This window comes from Prionailurus viverrinus, chromosome X (assembly GCF_022837055.1).
Source record: "Prionailurus viverrinus isolate Anna chromosome X, UM_Priviv_1.0, whole genome shotgun sequence".
In the NCBI taxonomy this organism is placed as follows: Eukaryota; Metazoa; Chordata; class Mammalia; order Carnivora; family Felidae; genus Prionailurus; species Prionailurus viverrinus.
The window spans coordinates 23,514,629-23,521,531 of NC_062579.1; the positions used below are offsets into that span (position 1 = coordinate 23,514,629).

At 50.3% G+C, this 6,903-nt stretch overlaps 1 pseudogene; it reads right to left on the reverse strand.

Annotated features, from left to right (window-relative positions):
- Positions 1-5,658: 5,658 nt before the first annotated feature.
- LOC125156901 (ferritin heavy chain-like) lies at positions 5,659-6,235 on the reverse strand (annotated as a pseudogene).
- Between the last annotated feature and the right edge of the window lie 668 nt (positions 6,236-6,903).

The window sequence follows — 6,903 nt, forward strand, 5'->3', positions numbered from 1 at the left end:
GCGGCAAATTGGAACCATAGCGAATCTCTGGTATGAAAGGCGAACGGACAGCAAGGCCTTATACAGAACTTTTTTTTTTTTAACATTTATTTATTTATTTATTTTTGAGAGTGAGAGAGACAGAGCATGAGTGGGGGAGGAGCAGAGAGAGAGGGAGACACAGAATCCGAAGCAGGCTCCAGGCCCCGAGCTGTCAGTCAGCACAGAGCCCGACGCGGGGCTCGAACTCACGCACCGCGAGATCGTGACCTGAGCCGAAGTCGGTCGCTCAGCCGACTGAGCCACCCCGGCGCCCCTATACAGAACGTTTTGATGTCGCTCGCCTCATCAGAGAGAATACTCTCTCTGCCTCTTCAAACGCAAGATCATTAGGTTTCACGTTTTAATATGCATCCCAAGCGTCTGTCGCTGGGCACCCTCATTCGCCCAGGATTTCTCCAAGGAGGGATTTAGCATCCCCCTCCTGAAGCCCAGATCCAAATCTGTGGCTGCCTCAAATGGCCTTTTCGTTAAACCTAAAAACTTCATGCTTGGCCTTCAGCCGTCCCGAATGCTTCGTCTTTTATCAGCTCACCTTGACTTGTATACTTCTTCCCTTCACACCAGGCGGACTGGGCTCTCTCTCTGGCCTTCGTCCTCGTCAGTCAGGCCCAGATTCGGAAGACTGGTCTCACGTCGTACACTCTCTTCTTGACATCTTTCAGGCCAGCTCTCCCCCGTCTCGCGAGGTTCCGCGTAAAGCTAACCGTCTCCCAGAGAATGATCCATATATGGCTTTTTAATCAACAGGGCACTCTTTTCCTTCATTTCTTTGTTCTCCATTTTCCATACACATTCACATACTTTGCAGAACAAGTGGAGGGAAAAAAGCAGACATTGTTTTGGTATTAAAGTTGCTTCGTTCAGTGTGGACCTATCATGGTTTCTTCTTTTAAGTTTATTTAAAAGGGAGAGAGAGAGAGCTGGGGAGGGGCAGAGAGAGGCGGACAGAGAGAGAGAGAGCTGGGGAGGAGCAGAGAGAGGGAGAGAGAGAGAATCCCAAGCAGGTGGAGCCCCATGTGGGGCCTGAACTCAGAACCATGATGTTATGACCTGAGCCCAAATCTAGAGTCGGACACTTAACCTATGGAGTCACCCAGGAGCCCCTGGACCTATCACGTTTTTATATGTGAAATCTTCTGGCACAGAGCGTGCCTTTCTGCCAACCGTAACACCATTATGAGTTGGGCTGTAATGATTATCATTGGGTTCTCTGTCTTCCTGACACCTTCAAGGTCCCCACTTCTCTTCCTAGCCTCTTGGGTAAGTGGGGCATTTTCTTTTTCTCGGACCTCCTTTCCCGGAAGGCCACACTCCCTTTGCTGCCACGAACAGATCAGATAAATGTCTTCTTCCTGGTGTGCTGATGTCATGCTTGGAGCTCTGTGAGTCATATTGGAATGTGAGATAAACAACACTGGAAGCAAGCTCTGTCCCAGAGAGCAACAGACAAATACATTGTATCAAATCAAACGTCTCAATTGTAAGGCACACCATTATTTTATGCACCATAAAGAAGGAAAGAAGATGCTATCACATTCGGACGCAGTTTTTTTTCCCTCCATTAGATTTGCCTTAGGTTTTTCAAATTATACTTATTAGAAGTTCTCTTGTACATTGACTTAGACACATACCTTTTTGTCATTGGATCACTCATGAGTACACACAAAAAGGAAACTATGTGAGGTGATGAAGGTGTCACCTACCCTTATCGTGGTGGTCATTTCACATTACATCCGCCTATCAAGTCGTCATGTCGTATGCCTTAAACTTATACAATGCCATATGTCAATAACACCTCAATAAAGTTGGAATAAAACATAAAATATTTTAGGGGCACCTGGGTGGCTCAGTGGGTTAATCGGCTGACTTCAGCTCAGGTCATGATCTCACGGTTCTCGGGTTCGAGCCCCACGTCCGGCTCTGTAGTGACAGCACAAAGACTGCGTGGGATTCTCTCTTTCCTTCTCTCTCTCTGCCCCTCCCCTGCTCTCTCTCTCTCTCTCGAAAATAAATAGACATTGGAAAAACTTAAAAAATCATTTAAAAAAACCAAATCTGAACTCTTCTAAATTGCTTTTGTACTCTGCATCGTTGATGGCACTTGCTGTCATCCCCTGTGCCATCGGGAGTGCAGCGTTTCTCAAAAGTCCTCTTTTGGAGGACAGAATGCCCCCAGGATTTTGTTCCTGGCCAATAATGCCACTCTGTCGAATCTTGATGTGCCTGCTGAGGCCATGACAGCTATGGCCAACAGCGATCGTAAGATGCATCCCGATGTCGAAGATGTGAAAAAATGTACCGCTTGGAATCAGTGAAATCATATCTGGAGGGAGCTCCCACGGCAGCCCGAACTATTCTCCTCCATACTTGTTTTACATACAGGGGAGAAACCCTATCTTCTTGAAGCTACTGCTTTTGTGAGCTTTGTTACTCATAACCGAACCCAATCCAAACTTATATAGGATTCTTTTTTTTTAAAGTTTATTTATTTATTTTGAGAGAGACAGAGACAGCGCAACTGGGGGGGGGGGGGAGAGGGGCAGAGAGGCAGAGAGAGAGAGAGAGAGAGGAGAGAGAGAATCCCAAGCAGGCTCTGTGAGCGCAGAGCGGGGCTCGATGCGGGGCTCGAACCCATGGAGCCGTGAGATCGTGACCTGAGCTGAAACCAAGAGTTGGACGCTTAACGGACTAAGCCACCCGGGCGCCCGCAAACTTACATACGATTCTTAAAAACAGGTTAGCCACTCTTACTTGGCTTTCTCACCGTAACATACGCCACTCTTCGATCCTCCTTGACTGGTCAGTCGAGGCGTCATTTTTTCTTGACCCTCTCGGTGTTCTAACACTTTGCTAACGACCCTCTGAATCTGAACTCAGGACTGCGAGCAAACGATGTGCGATAACAACGTTCATCATTTTAAAGGAGTCAGAAGCAATTAGCGGGTGCTTGGTACTTCTTGTCACACGTTTCCGAGGGGGGAAAAAAACCTACTTTTTCCTTTTTCTGGAAAATGAAGTACAAGTTGTCAGTGACCACAGTCTATTAAGAAGTTTTCTTTTGTGATACAGTGAGGACTTTCAACGCGGTTAATTTGAATCCGTGTTTGAGCCTGAGATGAGGTTATCAGTTTTATCATCTTCCCCCCAGTCTGTCCTGGTGGGATCATTGCCTGCGACCCCGGTGCCCGTAGCAACAGCGCTAATTTCCGACATCATTCCTTAAAGCAACAGACTGACAGCGACAACGGCCAACGGCTGACACGCGTCCAGCTGTGTGCCTCGGGGTGGTATTTTCCAGGCCTGGAAAAGACCGAGTCACGAGTCACTCACACGTCCTGAAGGTCAGGCGATCGGGGGGTTGGAAGGCTGTGAGGACGCAGGAAGGGGGTGCACCCACCAGTGTGGTGTTTGAAGGGCGCTCACCCCTTCTGAGGGGCACGTGGCAGAGGAGGGCGGGAAAACGCGACAGCACCGGACGGGAGAAGAAGACCCTCGGAAACTTCAGTGGCCGTCGCGGGAGTTCTCACATCGTTCTCTTTGAGTCTCGGGGGCGAGGAAGTCCTTCGTTTCCGGGTACAATAAGAGGATGTAGGTCTAAGCGGACTTCTCCGCATTATCTCGGGGAGTCCCTCTGAATCACAGCAAAGGGAAGGATGGGATAAAGGGGGCGCCCAGCGGCCAAGACAGAACCAGACTGGGGTCAGCTTTACATCCCAGGGAAGAGATCACAACGGGCCATGGTTCAGCACGTACAGTCGGGTACCCTGTGTGTGGCTAGGATTCAGGCTATCTCTGTGCAGCGGAGCTGGATGTGCAGTTCGAACCGGAATGTTTTGCAGCCTCCCCTTTAAAACCTATTGTGCCCAGGGGCGCCTGCGTGGCTCAGTCGGTCAAGTGTCTGCGGCTCAGATCATGATCTCGAGGTTCGTGGGTTTGAGCCCCGCATCGGGCTCTGTGCCGACAGCTCGGAGTCTGGCGCCTGCTTCGGATTCTGTGTCTCCCTCTCTCTTTGCCCCCTCCCCTGCTCACGCTCTGTCTCTCTCCCTCTCCACTCTCAAAAAATAAATAAACATTAAAAAAAAAAAATCCTGTCATGCCTGTGCAGAAGCCACTCGGAGTGAAGCCATCTGGATGGAGAGTATGCCCTGGGGATTTCCAGTCCTGAGGTCTTCCTAGGTGCTCGGTGCCAATTCAGGTAACGCCGTGGCTGGTTGCTGCCTGAACGGAGGGAGTCAGGTGTACAGGTGCTGACTAGCTCTAGCCCTTATAAATTCTGTCACTGGTTCTAAGGACTCCTGGCATAGGGGAAGGGTTTGGCTGAGGCTTAGAGGCTGTCCCCACCCCGAGGCTGCAAGGCATACCTGTAATTAGGGGAGAGACTAGAGTGATCAGGGCTGTCTTTAAGAGCCTTGGGGATTTCCCTGCCTTCCGGGTCCGGTTATCTGGCTGGATTTCCAGTCTACCCACACAGTCTTGCTTAACCCATTGATATACCTGTGGGGCAAGAGGAAAAAAACAAACAAACAATGGAACACGGCATCGGAAAATCGATGTTCGTGTCCACAGTCTGTAATGTATTTGTGCGGCCTCCCTTTTTCTCTCTGGTTAAGACTTGCTCGTGACACCTGCCCTTCTTACTTCCCGAGGGTCCTATAAAAATAAAATACGCCAATGTTAAATAAAAGGACTTGGACTTGCAAAGCGCCATTGTTATTTTAGTTTGTCACACCCCTGTCCTTGAGGGAGGCGGCCTAAGGGTCATTTCCCATAATCACTGCAGCCTAGAGTGGATCCACGCGCAATCCCATTCCCTCTACCTCGTTCCCAGAGACAACTACTATGATGAATTCTAGACCATGTTCTTTTATATTTTTATTTTTATTTATTTTTTAAATTTTATTTAAGTTTAATTTTTTTACTATGAAATTTATTCAGTTTAATTTTTTTACTATGAAATGGGTTTCATACAACACCCAGTGCTCATCCCTAGATGTGCCCTCCTCAATACCCATCACCACCCTCCCCTTTTATATTTTTATCATACATATGCACCCACCCGACACCAGGGTCCCAGACCACCCAGACCACCTTACCTCACCCCACTCCACCCCACCCCCCTCCCCTCCACCCCACCCCGACCTCCCTCCCCTCTACCCCACCCCCTCCCTTCCCCTCCCCCCCTCCCCTCCCCTCCCCCCCTCCCCCCCTCCCCTCCCTCCACCCACCCCCCTCCATCCCATCCTACTCCACCCCACCCCACCCCACCCCACCCCACTCCACCCCGCCCCCATCCTCAGAACCATTGATCAGGGGATTGTTTGTCTTTTCTAGGGTCCCACAGAATGTCTTCTCCCTCCATTTCTGGAGATCCTGAGCTGCATACGGATGGGCTGGGTGGGTGGAGAGACTCCTGGATACCTGTTTAAAACTTAAAAGGTGAGAGATTTGCACACGAATCACCCAGACACCTTTATTTCTTTAGGAACCAAATAACTTTATTGAAAACCAAATAACTTTATTTATTTATGGAAAACTGGAAGAAGAAACTGGAACGTTTTGCAAGCGCAATACTGCAAAATGCATGCTCGGCATGGTGACCAGGGAAGTCACCATGCCCCCTGTGGCTATGGGAAGGCAGTCCCAACTCAGTTCTTGTCGCTGTTGCCCAGGGTGAGCTTGTCAAAGAGGTACTCTGCCAAGCCGGTTTCCGGGGCCCCCATCTTGCTCAGGTTGGTGATGTAGCCCCCCAACTCTTTGATGACCTTGACTTGCTCGTGCAGGTAGTGGTCTCCAGGAAGCTGCACAGATGGGCGTCGTTCTTGTCGGTGGCCAGCTGGTGCAGGTCGAGCAGGCTCTGGTTCACGCTCTTCTCCAGGTGAAAGGCGCACTCCATGGCGTTGAGGCCGTTTTCCCAGTTGTGGCGGTCAGGCTTCATGATGTCGCGGAGGCGGATGCGGCCCCCACGCTGGTTCTGCAGCTGCATCAGCTTCTCGGCCTGCTGGCTCTCCTCGTGGGACCGGCGCAGGAAGAACTTGGAGAAATTCTCCAGGGCCACGTCGGCGCGGTCGAAATAGAAGGCCATCGACAGGTACACGTAGGAGGTGTAGAGCTCCAGGTTGATCTGGCAGTTGATGGCGGCCTCGCACTGTGGGTGGTAGTTCTGGCGCACTTGAGAGAACGGCGCGGTGGCCATGGCTGGCAGCGCTGGCACCAAGGCGAAGGCGGCTCAGGAACGAGGGCGGCAAGGCCGAAGGCGGTGGCGGCAGGTCTCCGGCGCTTTTTCAGAGTAGCCGACCAGGCAGGCCCGGCGGCAGTCTCCGAGATGCGGCTGAATGAGGTCCGTTACTCCGGAGGTGGGGGTTTGAATCCGTTACGCGAATCCGTTACGTGAAGGGGCGTGGTCACGAAGGCGAGGGAGGGGGTGGTGGGCGGGGCGCCGCGTTCAACGTTCCATCCGTGCCGAGATCCAGGCGCCTGCGCGCTGAGTGTCTTGAAGCCGTTAAAAAAAAAAAAAAGTTACGAGAGGGAAGGAGGCAAACCCTAAGTGACTCTGAAATACTGAGAACAGACTGACGGTTGATGGGCGGGGGGGAGACGGGAAAGTGGGTGATGGGCATGGAGGAGGGCATCTGCTGGGATGAGCACCGGCTGTTGTCTGGAAACGAATTTGACAGTAAATCATATATAAAAAAATAAAGCCATAAATCCTAAAAAAACTAAAACTAAAAATATAACTCTTGTTAAAATATATATTTAATATATTTTAATATATTGCTGTGGTTTGTGAATATATCTCACGAAAAAAAAAAACCACCGGATTTTTTTTTTTTACCCGTATTTTGCAAACATTCATAAAATAAC